At 39.8% G+C, this 17,551-nt stretch overlaps 1 protein-coding gene across 2 annotated transcripts in view; it reads right to left on the reverse strand.

Annotated features, from left to right (window-relative positions):
* Nucleotides 1-17,551, reverse strand: part of MTMR2 (myotubularin related protein 2) — a 57,519-nt gene that overhangs the window by 27,552 nt on the left and 12,416 nt on the right. For both annotated transcript variants that reach the window (XM_085309005.1, XM_085309007.1), the window contains one exon: nucleotides 12,494-12,599. The gene's annotated coding sequence lies outside the window, so the exon portion shown is untranslated. Of the gene's footprint in view, nucleotides 1-12,493; nucleotides 12,600-17,551 lie in introns of those variants that run through there.

Raw genomic sequence — 17,551 nt, forward strand, 5'->3', positions numbered from 1 at the left:
GACAGAGTCAGAAAGCCTAGCTAAAATATTTCTTTGGTGTGCCAGTCTCAGCAACCTCTGGTTAGCTTTATGCCTTGAACTAGCCTCCTAGTTGGAATATTAATGTTTGAAACCTGTCCTGGTAGAAATCTGAAAACAAATAGTAGGCATTTTCCTAAAATCCACCTCCATCAATGGCTCCTTAAAATTGATTCAGAGAGAAATGAAAACTGTGTTTTGCTGACAATGCAGAAAGCTCATGTAGCTTCTAGAAAAAATAAATAGATAATGTGTACAGCTGCTTGCTGGCAAAGATGAAGGTGGAGGAGGGAGAAGACATCTGGGATAGCACCGAGGTRCAGAGGATTGCAGGAAAGGAGAAAAGTGAGTGGATGAGGAAAGAGAGAAGTTTTGAAAGCAGATCAAGGGAAAGGATGGGAGGGGACTCGATGCAGTCATGTGCAGTTCCAAAAGGACACAAACACCTGGCGACCCTCTGCCCCTTACAAGACTAAAGGATCACACGACAGACCTCTGCAACCCCTAGATTGGTTCCCTAAACTGTCAGAAAAATCTTTTTGTACTTTAGCCTATTTTCAAGATTCTAAAAATAAGACCCCAGGACAACGCAGATTTAACCCTCAGCAAATCTTGCAGTACAAAATTAAAGGCTACAAGGGAGCGAGGAATCAGGAAAGGGAGCCCAGGGTCATGACTGCAGCAGCCTAGCTGCAGGAGAAAGAAGGGGCCTTGGCAGGAGAGGCGGACTGGATGCTCATGCATTAACAGCTACTGAGGCAGTTTCAACTAGCGTATACGTATGTACGTGACTGACTGAAGCATTTCACCTCGTCATGCCTCAGGTTTCGCAGCTGGCTCTGTGGGAATAAAAATGAAAAGCACTTTGAGATCTGCAATGCAGCCAGAGCTAGGCAGAATCATATTAGCAACAGCATCATACTGACCTAGAGCAACTTGCTGGCCATATATGTCACAATTACCGCCAAGTTTTGCAGGAAACAAATACAACCAAACAACTACATGGAAATTTTGTTGATTGCTTTGCCTTGCCTCTAAGCCAAACAAGGGCTTCAGTACCTTGCTCCTCCTCAAAGTGTTGTGGCTCAGTAATTGAACCTCTGGGGCAAATAAGGAGTTTAGTTATACATCGGGTTAGCCTTTATTTCTGTCTTTTTTCACTGMCCAACATAACCTACCCATTACACACATCAGCAGCTCTCCCTCAAGGTTATACAGCTCTCGCAGGACAGGGAGCATACAGGCATGGCAGCACCTACCTCGGCTCCTGCCTCGGCTCAGAGAGTCGCGAGGACTAAATGCCAGCACAGACCTCTGTCCTTCATCCAAGTAGCGACCTGGCAGAACAAACCCACAGCTGATATATTTAACAACCTCTCTTACTCAGGATCCCATCTTACATTAGCTCCATCTCACTTACCCATCGCTGAATGTGCAGAGCTCTCTCATATCCCCCCACTTACAGTACCAAGGCAGGAAAACCCCAGTGCTTTGCTGTTGATGCAACCTCTAGATCTCAGCAATGAGACGATCACTGCCTTTGCGCACATGTATAATGCCAGGGAAAGAGATTCAGATCCCACAACAGTGGTAAGACTGCCTCATGTCCCTACCTCTTCATATCGTGTTTCAAGATACTGCAGTTTCATCAAGTCTCTCCAGCTATGTCTCCACACTGCCTCCTGACAAAACAGCCAGTGTGTTGCTCCAATAAATCCCTTCCCCGGTTAATGTTCTTGCACAACTCACACACTGCCAATTCCCAAGTGGCTACAGACAGCTCAGGCTGCTGCAGAGTTAAAGCTGTACCGTAGCTCTGAGTTGAGGCTCTCAGAGGTTTAAGCATTGTTGAACACCGTTCCTGAAGGATGATACTCAAGAGGGGGCATGAAACTCYACATTAAGGTTTTTCTTTGCTTTTGAACAAAACAGCTGGTGTATTTTCCTCTTGTATTTTCTGAGACGTTTTTACGTACCAGCTGAACTGCACAGCCAGGAGAACAACACACATCCTGCTCCGTTTGAGGCTGAGCCAGGATTACCTCCTCCTACCAAATCTGCCAGTATAACTGCTCATGTAATTGCTTCCATGCCTTCAGTCAAGATGCCTGGGCTAGTTTAATGGCTTTTATATGTATATTTTTCCATAAACTGGATTATTTTGACAGCACTGGCTTAGGGTACAACTACACGAGCAATTCATCCAGCAGACTGGGAAGTGTGTTAAACTCACAGTGCGGGAGTAAAAGCACTAAGGACTGACAAGGGACAGTAATTGGCGCTGGACACCAATGCCTGCAGCACAGGCTTTCAGATAATAAACCAACGGCCTTTAGACAGAGAGATGTACCAGAAGAGCACCTGAGGTCTCTCCTAGACATTTTCCAATTATTCTCTTCCCTTATTTTACCTGAATACTTGAGTCCTGACTCTAAATACAGGCAAAGGCAGTCTCCTGGCTTTATGTAGTTAAAGGGAAAGCTACAGGTTCGTGTTACCAAATTACTGTATAACAGTTTCTTCTAACAGATTCTTCTCAATAACAATTAGAATTAAACAAAAAAATTCTTTAAGTTGTTTTAGGGGAAAAAAAGTATATTTTTCATGATTTTTCCCCCTCTCAGCTAATCTCTCTTTGGTAACCTCCTACACACTCCAAATGACTTTGTACATTTTGAATAATTTATTAAGTATAAAGAGATAGCCCTGATATGACCTGTCCATCCCAACACTGACCACCTTGCATCTAAATTATTGCTTTTCCCAAAACCACATCTGCCCTGTATATTCAGAAAGCAAGCCCTCCAGGCTTGGAGCTGCTTTTATTCCAGCCATGTATAGTTCTGTTCTGTGTTTCCTACAGCATGAAACTGGTCTCTTAACTGCTCCCTTGACATGAGCACATATAACTTGTATATACAAACATAACATAATGCATACATATAAAAAAAACCCCCTTGCATCCCCAACACTTACTTACACTCACAGGTTTGGCACATCTTCCTTATGTGTGTGCACTGGTAGCAGGAATAGGCAAGATATATGCTAGGAGGACAGCTATATATAATATGGACATTGTATATGTGTGTGTGGGGGGAATACAGAAAATCAGTAGATTTTTTAAATATATATATATATATATATATATATATTTTCAAATTATGGATGAAAGACTGAAACTTAACAGCCAAATAAGAGGCTTTACCTCCTACAGGAAAATATCTATCTGATATCTCAAATTTTAACAGGAAAATTCTGCTCACAAATACCATACCTAAAACTTCCTTCTTTCTTTTACTAACGTCATTCTCTTAAGGGCTGGCACAAGACTAAATACCTTTCTGAATCAGCACTCCTCTCACCCTGTAGGCAGTGAGTGGCAGTAATATTCATTTCCTCAAACAGTAGAGACCTACACCTGAGCTAGTCACTCTAGATTCCCCTAACAGTCAGTAGATAGAAAGCGACCTAGAAGATTCACCTTCCAGATGAGYGCCTTTCTTCCCAGTAAGTGCAGAGAATGAGGATGACGAACTCTGATACAGCCATCTACATCTGGTAAGGCACTTACCTCTGGTGCTCTACTGTGCCCAAGATAACAGTGGGTCTGACCTCCAGGACATCCCTATAAGACTGAGTAGTCAAGACCTGTACTTTGCAGATGGGCCTAAACGTATTTTGTCTATGCAGAAAGGCAGCAGGAGATGAGCTTGCTCAGATCCAAAAATTGCATGTACCGCATTAAATCAGGCATGACTCCAAAGCTAGTAGCACAAAGCTTATTAGCTGAGTTATCAAAGACAACTTTTGGGTCCAAGCCATCTCCCTTCTTCTGTCTCACAGAACCAGAAGGGTGAAGTCAGCTTTTTCTGCAAAGGCTTAGCCATAGCATAATTTCTACTTATTTGATTTTTTGTTTAATCTTTCTTGTAAATCAAAGGCAAAACACATAYGCTTAGGTAACCGATGTCTTTCTCCTATCAAAGTGGCTTTTGGCTATCTAAGACCATGTTCACCTACTCCTTCTCCTGACTTCTGCCCTCCCCACCTCCCGGCCTTCCCATCCCATCCCTTTTCTCTTTCACAGCTGTTGCAAGCAAGGCAGTTAATATGTCAAGTCAATCAACAAAAGGGTAGTGCCATTATGGTAGATATACCAAGATGTACCATGAACCCAAGGATGGTGTAAAAACCTCAGTAATAAAAGAGACATGGAAGCTCCTTCCATTCATCTCAGAAAAACAGGGAGGCCTATTTCTGTCCAGCTGAAGTTGATAGAAGCTGTAGCACGGACAAAAATATGTGCTGAATCAAGACCCAGATGCTTATTTAGGATAACTGCTCATTGGTGTATTGATTTGTTCCCTGAATGAAACATTTTTTACAACAGAGAAAGGACAAATTTTGAAGGCATATTTTTTTTCTAGTATTTCGCTGCCAAGATATTTCTGTCTTCTTAATGCTCAATTAGACAAATATTAAAATAGTAGGTAAGCTTACATGATAAATCCAAYTGTAGACTGCAAATACTGTATTATTTTGGAGAGATTTTCAGCTGCCATTTATGGCTACTTCAAGTGCACTTTGAAAAGATTTATGTACAATGTGTCTTGCTGGAAGTGTAATAAACTAAAAATTGAGCAAGTAAATTGACTTTGTTGAATGTTTGTGAATCATTAAGAATATCATAGCAGAACAACTATGAGAAAGAATAGCAGTATCCCTGAATGACTGAGGCACAGAGACTTTTCTGAGGATTATGACCAGATGGGTCGARTAACTATGTTAGAAACATTCAGACCAGCAGGATATTAATTGCAGGGAAATTCTTTGCATCTTAGTCTATTGGGTTATTACAAGTTGAAAATGGGGAAAAGACAGAACAGCATGGACATATGGGTCATTTCATAATGCTTCACAGAGAATCAAATATATTGTCCAAGACCACATGAAACCCATTCAGCTTCCAAGGGAACACACAACCAAAGAAGGCTTCCTATCTTGATTTAAAAACAACACAAGTCTCATTCAAGTTACGAATAAAATGCTCTACCAACAGACAGAAGATAGACTCAGGAAGACAATAACCATATAAAATGTACAATGCAACTGCCTTTCAGTTCAAAGTACACTGGCAAATTAAAAGAAGCAAAAACAAAGCTATAATTCACAAATTGTGATCTCTACCTACCGCGTATATTTTGAGCAAATGTAAAAAGGCTCAAGATATCCACTTGCTTACTTCCCACTGACTTAAAAAATCTTTAAAAAGCAGCTGAAGATTAGAGTCTTTTAAAAAAATAATAATATAGTCATCAGGGTAATAAAGGAATTCCTCTGGAGGAGGAAGTAGCCACCAAGCAGTATTTCCCTGGAGTTTTCTGCTTTGTTTTTTCCACGATGAACCTCTCCACCCAGACCCAAGTTTCCAGCGAAAAAGAGCAGTCTCTTTTTCAGTTGGTGAATCTTCGGGACCCTCACTGAACAAATATAAGGCAAGGCTTGGAAGCTCAAAGGAACRCATTGTTGAGGACCACTAGAGTTTGACCACGGCTGGCTCGTCTCTTCAAGTTTGTATGGCTTGGTGCCTCAAGACAATTCTCTCATTAGTCTCCAACAGAAGTCGTCATCGACTCAGTACAGCAAGAGTCCCTGGCACAGAAGGCTGCTGATATTATCTATTCATACAACTCCAATGTTTTCTGTACAGAACCTTCTTCAGTGCCAAGGGTTCCAAGTATGTCTTGAGAGACAACAGTTCTGTTCTGTTCTCCTCTGGCTGCTCAAAAACTTTAGGCTCTGTATTAACTCTACTCATCTTTTTAATTATAATTTGCTTAATAAACAGCTTGTAAGGGAAATTGATTAAAATTCACAAGGAAAGAAACTAGTGAAGTATAGATCATCGGTCTGAAGAAGTAACAAAAAATGCTGTAACAAAAGGGTCACAAATTCTGCCAAACAAAGTAAGTCATATAAAAGTGACTTTGTTATCACAAATTTTACTCAGGAGTTTAGTGATAAAAAGATTCAAGATAATAAATAATTATATATTTACAATCAATAAAAATCACAGCGAGAAGGAAGAAGTTTCTTTCAGTGCAAAACCTCTACAGAAAAACAAATCTTGGTGGAGTACTGCATGCAATCACAATTCTGAGTGCTCCTTTTAAATAGCAGGCTTGCTCACTCCTGCCTGATTCGTGCTTCAATCTACTAAAAATATAGCTATAGGAAAAAAAAATCAAAAACCTCTTACCCGGTTTTACTCAGCAAAAAAGGAGAATTCATGCACTTTGTAGCTAGGAGAAATACGTCCGTTCTAAGGAAGAGTTGCAAATATTTTTAGGAACATCTGATGGCCATTTGCTTATTCCTTTAGTTTTCCATTCCTAATAGATGGCAATCATAAACGTTTCCAGAGTTTTCTTCACTGTGCATTACTTTATATTAAAACACTCAGGTATCTCTGTATAAGAAAGATTAGCTACGCTTGCAGTCTTCGCTCTCTTCTAACTAAATGAGCACTTAGGGAGTATTATTTCTATGTAAAGGAGACAGAAAACTGACTGCATCTGGCTTTTAAACTTCTAATTTGCATGAAATCAATATTTTGCAACTCAGAGTTTAGCTATTCTGTATTTTTGTTTCCTTGAAAGGGAGAGATTCAGAAAAACTCCAAATGGGGAGTGGGAGGGGGGAGAGAAAGAAACCAAAAATTTTCATATCTCAGGATAGTTTATAAAGGAAAAAGATTCTAGTTCTCACGAAATAAATAGCATTTATGGTCCTAGAATGGGAGTCTTAAAAAAAGCAAGGCAACAGCAGGAGCTAAATTCCAGTCACTCACTGGGCTGTCCTGGAATGACCATGCTTATGGACAAGAGCATTATTCATTCTCTGGAACTAGTCCTTTGTGCCTTTGTCCTTCTACAGTTTAATGCTCCGCAGAGAAAATGAAGCCTGTTTCCCACAGTCACACACTCACAGAGCAGTACAGTCAAAATCAGAAGTTGTAGACAGTTAAAACATTTTTCCTCATAAGATCTCCCTTCTTCTCCTGAGCTGCTCTTCCAGTCCTTCTACTTGATACCTTTGATATTGCTCTAAAGTCTCACCCATTCTTGGATTTGGCCCTAATTTCAGCCAAGTATTCAAAATGATCTGTGCAAACGCCACATGCGTATAAAGTAGTGGCTATTTCTGCCTGTGTAACTTTTAGTGCTGTGCACCTACAAAAAATACAAGATGTACATCAGTGTGGGAAGATAGCTGGGTGCAAGTGGTGACACAGAGGAATACATGTGGTCAAGTCTTCACATGGTGACTGCAAAAAAAAGAGGCTGTTTATTTACTCTCAGTAGTACATCACCCATTCAAATTTAGCAGTGCCTTTCGTGACCACAAGTCAATCATTTTCACCATCTGGTGTCTTAGGGAATATGGTCTGTAATTTAACAGTGGTCATAGACAAATGCACTGGAAAGGAGAGTCCACATCACAACAAACACCTCTACATTTGTATGAACTGGCCTTCTTCTGGCCAGTTTTGCATGAGAATCCCTTGACTCTTCAGTTCAACACAAGAATACTTATCCCCATACCTCCACTAAGCTAGGATTGGAACTGAGTGGCAGGGTGAAGAGGAAAACTCATTCCAGTCCTGAATTACACTGCAAGTGATGAGGTAGATTTTTTTCATGATTTAGTACTTCCAAGCTAGCATCGTTCACTAACAAAAAAGTCATTTAACAGCAATAGTAAAAAAGCTGCTTAAATGCATGCTTAGAGTTTAAAAAGATATGCCTCTCACTTAACCCAGTTCTTGTTTAACATGTGTTACACATAACCAAAGCCTGACACACTTCCTGCACTGGCACGGAGATAGCAATGGAAAAGCTTATTGAGGCTAGTTTCAGTGATTTATAGCAAAGGATGGGGAAAATCACATCTTTCTTCAATATGTTTTTCTACTAACAATATACACATCTTACACAAAACTACTCTAAGGCATTTTGCACTAAAGCTACAGTAAAGTAACACAAAGGTGGCAAAGTCAGTGAACTGGCATTTTGGTTAATCCAGCCCAACATAACTGAAGGGACAGGATTTACCTCAGTTTTAGAGCACTACATCTGGCCAGTCATCCTGTGCTCTCTTCACAGTCAGAGGAAAAACATACATGGTTTTCAAATTAGACAATACTTCACCTTTACTAGAGCACAGTTAACGCTGAGATCCACTGTGAGCAAGCACAGCATTCACGCTAACCTGTAGCAAGGACTTCTACAGCTTAACTGCACGATATTCCCACTTACTCATTTGACCTGCTGTGGGCATTTACTAAATTCTGAGATAAATCACATCTTAAATGACTCATTTCTTTCTATTCACCATAAAGGAATTGTAGTTGACTAGCTTGAATGTAGACTGGCCCAAATGAATTCCATTCAGGAAGCTTATGGAAGACACCGATGGATTCTATTTATTGCCTTAGAAGAAAACTACTTCATACACCTTCTGTCATAGAATCATAGAATCAGTAGGGTTGGAAGGGACCTCTGGAGATCATCTGYCCTTCATCAGTTATGTTGCTTACAAATAAATCACATAGATTCATCTAAAAAAATCTTCACTGCAGACACATAATGCATAACAAATTAAAGTTATGCAGGCAACTGTTTCTTCCCTTTTCTAATCTTAGAGTCCTGGTCCTGCCATKCTAATGCTCTCGCATCGCATGCTTAAACCCATTGCAAAAGTACTGATTACTCTAACATTAAARGAGTAAATTAAAAAAGTTTTTTTACTAGAGGGCGCAAACAATAGTGGAAGAAGAGACACATGCTTTGCTAAAGGCTTGTACTATGTTTGCTGGACCTCAGAGGAATATCAAGAATCAGGAATTGTGGATCTTATTGTTGGTCTCAAAGAGGAGAATGGTTTAGTGGTCACAAACAGCAAGGCCAAGAATACAGACCTGAAGCACTTTTTCTGCAGGCTGGACAACTAAGCAGGTAACATGCTGATCTGCCATACTGGAAATTTGCTGCCAGATATTTCTCTGTAAGAAGGCACTAACTTGTACAAGAGCCCTGCTTACCACAGAACGGACTAGCAGCAAGGAACAACAGAAGAAAGCCATAATTAGGAATCTCCAAACTCTGTTTCAGGCTTTAGCTTTACGCAGTCCAAAACCAAACACAATGAACAGATTTCAGGTAAGGGTACTATTCTTAAGGGAATTGGCAGCAGTCTCCCGTGGCCATAACCACTGCTTCCCAACTCCACATGGCACCCTGGCAAGGAATCTAAATCTTTTATAAGAACTATTCCAAAGTTCTGAATATGGTATACTTCAGGCTATAGCCTATAAATCAACAGCTAACTCAAAAAGAAAGTCCCTACTGATAAAAGCTAGAGCATTAACAACAAAACTTAACAGCCTGCACAGATATATCTGCCCACAGGCAGCACAGAAAATACTACCTATGGGACTTAGGAACAAGAATCTCACTATACTTCAATCACCATGTGCCCAGATCCGTAAGAGGTATATAGGCATCTCAGCCCCTTTGGCAATATTGGCTCTAAGGTGTTTTTGAGTTTTCACTCTGAATGTACAAAATATATATGAATTTCCAACTCATTTTCACTTCCAACTACTTCCATTCTGTTCTTGCCTGATCTATAACTTATGTTCAAACATATGGCAGTGYATTTTGCTAAAAATTCCCTTGAAAAGTGCTTTCCCTAAATCAATTCTAAACAGCTTCGGATCTGAGATTAGGACAAGGCAGGGGGTGGGGGGAGTAGAACCTAATAGTGCTTTGTTTTTAATACAGCTAACTGTAGCAGCCAAAAGTTATTTAGAGTTAGTTTATGAAGTGAAAATTCTATAAATTGGAGAGGAAAAGCAATTTAAACTTAATTCCAGATATCAAAATGCTCACTATACATAAAAAAAAAAAAAAAAAACAACTTTATAAAATTTACTATGAAATACTTTGGAGAAAGATTTAGGAAAAATACTGCACATGCATTCAGCAGGAATTCCAAGGGATTGTCTCATTTACCTCATTATAAACACACGCAAACACACAGAGTGTTAATTGCTCTCCAAAAGAAATCTGCAGGCACAGACTGCAAGAAAATACATGGGTCCTTCTCTTGGTTCTCTCCTCCCAACAGCCACCTACTGTTCTTCTAAAAATTCCCCACAAAAAATCATAATACTAATTRTAGCTATCACAAAGTATTTTTCCATAGCCACAGAAATTTAGTTCCTAAATTTGAGCTGATACACATGCAGGGTCAGAGACCAAGTGGAGGTAGGAGTGATGACGGATCCATGAAGCAATTCATTCTAGCAGGGATAATTTAAATACACATCAAGAGCATAATCCCACAATTGGCACATCTGCTTCAAAATCTTGAAATGCTTATTTTCAGCCTCTTAAATCTAACTGACACAACACCTTATAAGAACACAGTGGAACCCAGGCACTTGTCTTGATACCACAGAGGTACCAAAAACTCTGTTAGTTCCCACTTTAGGCCTTTTATTTCCTCTCCCAAGAACAGTGTGGAATATATCTTCTCTTCTGAAGAAGAAATAAAGTATTCGGCTTAAATCTCAGTACCTGTTAAGACTTGGGAGTTCACATGGTCTTGAGCCAATCAAAGCTGCACAAGATGCTCAAGTGTGCAAGGAATGGGCTATTAYGCAAAACACTAATGTGGTTACATCAGTTAATGGTATGACCTCACCTAGAATATCAAAGGCAAAGCCACATCTCAGAAACGTCAGAAAATAAGAACAGTCAGGACCTTGCAAAAAATATCTCAGTGAACAGGCTTAAAAAAAAAAGAAAAAAAAAAGAAAAAAAAAGTTGAAATACTGCAAAATTGTCACATGATAGATGTTAATTCAGAGAAAATGGGTCAAAGAATAAATGACTAGCGTCTGTTCTCCTTGTCTCATTTTCAAGATCTGAAATATACTGTTTTTAGCTGATCACCATGCATAGTAAGTCTTCCATTCCCAAGCATGTTCACTAAGCAGCTAGCACTAGCCATTAAGGACAAGCCCAGAGACCAAACAGTAATGCACTAGCCCTGACAGCAACTGAATTCAGGACARGCAGTGGGACTGCAGTCCCTCAGTGATACCAACATAAGAGGCTGTCCATAAGGAGAGGACAGATCTTGATTTCATCCTCATGACCTGTTCTCCAACACTAGTCTCAGCAATGAAGAGAGAAACGGTTATTGCTCTGACTTAGCCCTAGCCTAAAAATGGTCTTCTGTACGTTGGGGTAAATGAATGTCCCAACTTTATGGGGAAAACTTCAGGTGTATTACATACTTTTTTACCTAGACATRTTCTGAAAATTACTTTTTGTATTCATAGATAAAAGATGCAAACTGTCACTAGATCACATACAAACTACTGATTATTTTTCAAATCGTAGCTCAATAGTGGTTAATAAGCTTCCTTTAGCAAACTGTCATCAGAAAGAAACATGCAAGCTCTTACCACCTACGAACAAGAGGATTTCCTWTTAATTAAGAACTATGGAGAGAAAACTCACAGGAAAAAAAATACCATAGTTGTCAGAGAAACATACTAGTTTTGTGTTTAGAGTTTTTACACCATTTCATTGTGTTTAGATTTTACAAAGCTGCTCAACCATAGGTGAGAACTGCTGCAAGTCATTATTACAACGTACCAATGCTAATAATTTTATATTCAGGGATCTTATTTTCAGAGTTATGCTATATTAACAAATCCCTTCATCTTAGCAAGAGACGTGTATAGATAGGTTTCAGAACTCTTGTGACTCCRAACTAGAACTATGGATTTTCCATTAACAGATTTAATAATAGACTTAAAGGGCCTTCTTCGGAACCTTTTATGTCAGAACCATTTATTGTAACAGACGATTATTTTATCAGCTCAGAGATAGTAATCTTTCTGTGAAAGAAGATTCAGTGTTTACAAACAAGCAGAACTTTTCAAGAGTGTAAATCTCATATATATGTGTATATATGTATGTATATATATACACACACACACACACACACACACACACACACACATATATATACCAGGAAAAATAAGTAAATAAATGAGGAAAAAATAGTTGGTTGAGTATCTCCACTCACTTAAAGCACTTAAAAGAAAACAGAACTCCTTTGAAAATTCATCTCCAAACCTGAATTGCAGAGTCAGCTTTTTGAAGATTAAACAACTTTATAAAGAAGAAGATAATATGGTAGTGATTGAACTCTGATTTCTGTTTCACCTGTTTGACTTTGGGTCATTTTATGCTTTGGCTACTAAAATTTGGCTTGAATCAGAATGCTGAAATCATTTTATCATATCCATACTTAAGGGAGCAAGAAACAGTCTCTGAAGGAACTCATTTTATCCACAATTTTTTGTTGTTTTTTTAAGATAAAACATACATACTCTTAAATCTGGAGAAAAATTGTCTGTCGAGGTGGAGACTGAGTCGGATGATACTGCAGAAGCAGACTTGGTATGGCCAGAATGGTCTGAGTGAGAAGTGGAAGCACTGTAAAGAGAAACACAACAGATCAGAACTGTGCATTTCTAAGACTGCATAGAAGGCTACAAGCATAGCCAGACACTCACTTGCAATCATATCAAACAATTTTCACAAGTCTCCACCCTTTCCATTGTCAAGTATATTCTCCTTGAACAGTAGTTAAAAAGAACCTTTTTTCCTTTCTGTTGCTATGCATTACCAAAGCACACACAATCCCTTATCAAGCCCCAGCTCAAACAGAGCCAACACTATGGTAATCACAAACTTGATCAAACCCTAAATCATAGAAACTATGAGCCTCAATTTCAAACTTTCGGATGGGAGATATTAGTGTGCTACAATTGGATAAAAACAGACAGAATCCTGAATACATGCCAGCACAATTCCAACCACAGTTTTACAATGGCGGAATAAATTCAGAATGAAAATGCTTTCCATCACATATAACTTTCCTCCTTCAGGTGTAAGTATAACTCTCAGGAGAATTAAAAAGATTCTTCCATTATACTATCACAACTCTYTGGTAATACAGAGTGTAATTTGATCAAAAACAAAGTATATCGGATTTTTTTTTTAAGTTTTTTTTTTCAGTACAGCTGTAAGCAATTAAAATAAGCTCATTTTATGGCATTTTTATGTTGCAAACTCTCAACCATTAGAACCATAATTGTTTAAAATTAGCATTTGATAATAATGCTCTTAAAACACTCTATGATTGTAAAGAAATATTCTCTGTGGTACTCTATTATTCCATGAAGCCATAGTATGGCAGTGGATGTTACCTAGACCAATTAATTCCTACATCCTTATGGATCCCCACAGACCTCGGAAAGGTTTTGCTTGGGTGTAAAGGTATTCTTCAGGACTGGCTACCAAGCTCCAAGCCTGGCCTCGGCCAGGGCACAATTCTAGCAGGAATATTACCATTACTAGTTGTATTAAATACATGTGACAACCTGGAAACAGCTATATCTGAGCTTTCAAAGGGCCTGGAGGTCTGTTATTTGTCTCAAAACTGTTTTGCTGCTTAACTGCTGGTAAACAGCCACTGAAAGGCTACAATGCTCCATTTCAATCTCTGTTCTTTGGAGTTTGGCAAAGTATTACACAGGCAGTGTTAAAAATATGAGGTACCATAGTAAAATTGGGCTGTTGTTGGGAGTCAGTGCTTTCTCTGCAAGGTTTAAAGAGTATTGGCAACTTTTTAATGCTATGAAGTGGAAATTTAGAAATGGAAGTTTGGGGAGTAGTAGAAAATTATTTAAAATAAATGATACTGTTGCATAAAATGAACAGCACAATTCCACTGAATGCACTTATTATACATGGTTCAACAGCTAAACACCCAGCTTTCCAAGTTACTTAGCTCTTGACATGAGTTTGCCCAGCAACGCTGCATTTCAGATGGACCGCTCATACACCCAACGCCACTCACACTCTCATGACAGCAGAATCTCTATCCCAGGCAGAAAATAATCTGACTCTAAAATAATAAGGACCAATCTGCAAGTTTCCTCATTTTGGCCTGTTCTTACAGGCTGATGGGCCTCATACATACACAGACTTCATGTACAGTTTCAAATATAACTAAATTAGTTATATTTGTGCACTATAYAACTGTGCACTACTGCTGAAAGGGCTGATCATATTCCCTCTCTTCCTTCTCGCCTCCCCGGGCTGTGAGCTGCTACCATCCCCACTGGGCTGAACAAGCAAGCACATGGATGCAAGGATCCATGTGCCGATCTGCCAGGACAGTGAACTATTAATAAACATGAAGAGAGTCTTCTGTTGAATAACAGGGCTGATCTGATTCATTATATTGCCCTATAAATCACCAGATCCAGTGCACAGAGGAGGGAGGGAACCTGTATCTGGAGACAGTGAGGAAGCTTGAGAACGCTTCTGTTCAGTTGCCTGCAGGCATGCTAAAGTAGGCATAACATTAGACCACATTTTTACATTTCTTCAGTTGAACCAGCTAAGACCCCTAGATGTGTTCTCTTAAAATTAATTTCAGATTGTTTTCTGTATGTTCAGCCTTCATCTTTCCAGAGTTCAGTCCAATATTTTCAATTAATTAATTTGATTTTAAAACATAAGTAAAAAAATCACACTTAAGTGTTCTACAAAGCAGCATCTATTTCCTGTAGATCACCCCATACAGAGACAACACTTGAAGTTATAAATTAAGAGTAAACAGATACTATAGATGTCTTTGTCACTCAGTAACTGCTCTAACTCTTCTTTTCCCTCCTTATCCACCATGCTTTCTCCCCCTGCAGCTTCCAGTCGGGGGAGCCAGAGTTTTAGACTAAATCTTCTGAAGTCATGACTTTGAATTATCTCCTATTTAAGGGCTAAAATTTTGTGCATTTAAATTTAGTTTAAAAAGTCATCAAGTTTACTCAGAGCTTACAAGTCACTAGGCACAGGTGTAAATAAACAAGCAAGGAACGCAGCAGCAGATAACCTGGCCTCTTCATTACCATGGCACGGGAGGACAACTTACTCACCGAGTGACCACAGCTAAATTACTGAGCACAGCAGCATTTTAATTTGCCTTGAGAATTTCACATCCCTTAACCACAGAAAATGCAACTGGAAGGGCCTTTAATGAGGTACTGTGGTTTTCCCTCTCTGTCCCCAAACTAGGACCAGCTACACCMAAACAATTTCCCAGACATGTCTGTCTAACCTTCTCTTAACAGCTTCCAGTGAAGGAAAGCGCTAAACAAAAGGATTAGAAATTCTCCAGTTGTTCTGATCACACAACTATTCCACTCTTGCACGTTCCCTGTGTCTTGTTAATGGACAGGCAGTGATTATCTGCTCACTGTAGACCAAGGTTTTATGAACTGTCAATTAATTTTGCTTCTATAGGCTGAGGGGTGAACAGCTTTATGCAGGGGCGGGGGGGGAAGAGGAGACCCATAATCCACAGCCTGTCTGAGCTGTGAAAGTGTTTTGTGTTTGTTGATCACGCTTGGCTTCAAGTGAGTTTTAATGAACGAAAGCATTTGCATTTTAGAAGTGGATTTTCAAAAGCTCCCAGCATCAGGCTCTCCCTGCCTCCACGGAAGCCAATGCGAAGGCGCGCCGTGATGTGAGCGAGTGCTGCCGGAAAGCCTGCACACACAGCGAAGAATGCCGCTTGCACTATGCAGCCCTGCACGGTATGCACAGGTTGCATATGCTTGGTTCGGGGCCTCTGCTCTTTCCATCAAGCATTTCTACGGGGCTGAAACAAAACGAAAGAGCAGACGAGCAAACCTCCGCTGCCTTGCGACTCCTCCTCTCTTATCGTTGTCATGCACTTGCGCAGCTCCAGCCCTGCTGCTTAGCCAACTAATTAACCCGATGTCCCTGCGTGAACATGAGAAATTTATTAGCTTCAGCAGTGTAGTTAGTATAGAGTTCTCCTCTGCTGCTAATGCAAAAACAAAGACTCTCAAGCGCTGTAGTTTAATAGTCGTTTGGGCAGGGGAGAGAGAGCAACCTGTGGCTGACATGCAAACTGGGAGCAGAGAGACCAGAGCTCCCTCTCCAGCTCTGCCACAAGCCCTTCTGCATAGCCTGCGGCAAATCATTCATTCCTGCTTTTGCTGTAATTTCTGCACTGTATCACAGCTTTTGCCAGTGCAGGATGGTACAGTACTTTTGGCAGCATTATGGAGCAATTCTGCTGTTAGTCTAAAATGTTGAGGATCCCTCTGAGGAAGCAGTATTTTCACAGAGAAAGACCTCACACACCTGCGTTTCATGAGTTAAACGCTACAGGGCAAGACTTGAGTGATGGCAACAGCATGAGGGTCAGACCTTACTGTTGGGTTTTGGGGGCACCTGACAAACATTCAGGAACATATGTATGCTTGACCAGGTTTCAAAAAGGGTTAAAAAAAAATCACTGGAATTTTGCCAACTACTGCTAGCCGAAGGTTTGGCTGAATGCAACACAATCAACCTGAAAAATGAGAATTTTATCTCTGAACTTCTTTCATGTTCAAGGAAACTACCTATCTTGAAATTCACAAAATATTTAGAGCACTTTCTAGGGGAAAGAGGCAGACTGTATATATTCCAGAAAGGACCTGTGAAGACCAAGTACCTCCTGCAGCTGTTCTGCTCCTATGCTGCAAGCCCCAGCAGCTCCCCAATATCCTTTCCTCATGTTTAGGTTAAGCGACAAACTGGGCCCCAGCAACAGTTCAAAGGCACCTTTAGGGAAAGCATCTTATTCTCTTTACCTCTATTGCTGTTTCTCCTCTCCTTCCTCCCAGCCCAAGCAGAAGCAGGAAGCAAGTCTGGGGATGCAACTAACACTGATATCAGTCTTTCATCTTAATAATTATTATTATTAAAATGTATTTCCTACAGTCAGATTTTGAAAGATAAATGAGACCAAATGAGATCTGTGAGCATAATGGTCTTGTATAGTATCTACTTATATTATTAACCGCTTGGCTGTATGGAATACATATATGCAAATAGTACAAGAATTACAATAGAAACTAAGCACAATGACTCAGCTCTTGATAAAGTGTTCACTGTTATTACTACGACTATCCCACACCATGCCAGATGGTTTTCAAACATAATTCAGACTCAGACAGATGTCCTCTGGTGATTCTTGTACAGGCAATTGAAAGATATTACTGCTTCCACAGCAGAACTGAAGGTATGCCAATGTGCTTAGCTTTAACAACATGTAAAGAAACTGCAGGCAGAAATGTCTGAGACACACAAACGCATCCTGTTACACTGTGAAGGTGCCGAGGAAATCTTTGGTGGAAAGCAGAGGCAAAGTCTCAGGCCATTTCAAAAAGTATCACCAAACAGCACCYGCTAGAGCCATCTGAGGCAACCTCTATCTTCAGACACTTATAAAAACAAGGTGTATAAAAAAAAGATTAAGGTAACTACTATAGGAGGAGATCTAGACTAGATCAGCAACAGTT

Source organism: Rhea americana, unplaced genomic scaffold (genome assembly GCF_003343005.1).
Source record: "Rhea americana isolate MKP2758 unplaced genomic scaffold, rheAme1 scaffold_29, whole genome shotgun sequence".
Lineage (NCBI taxonomy): Eukaryota > Metazoa > Chordata > Aves > Rheiformes > Rheidae > Rhea > Rhea americana.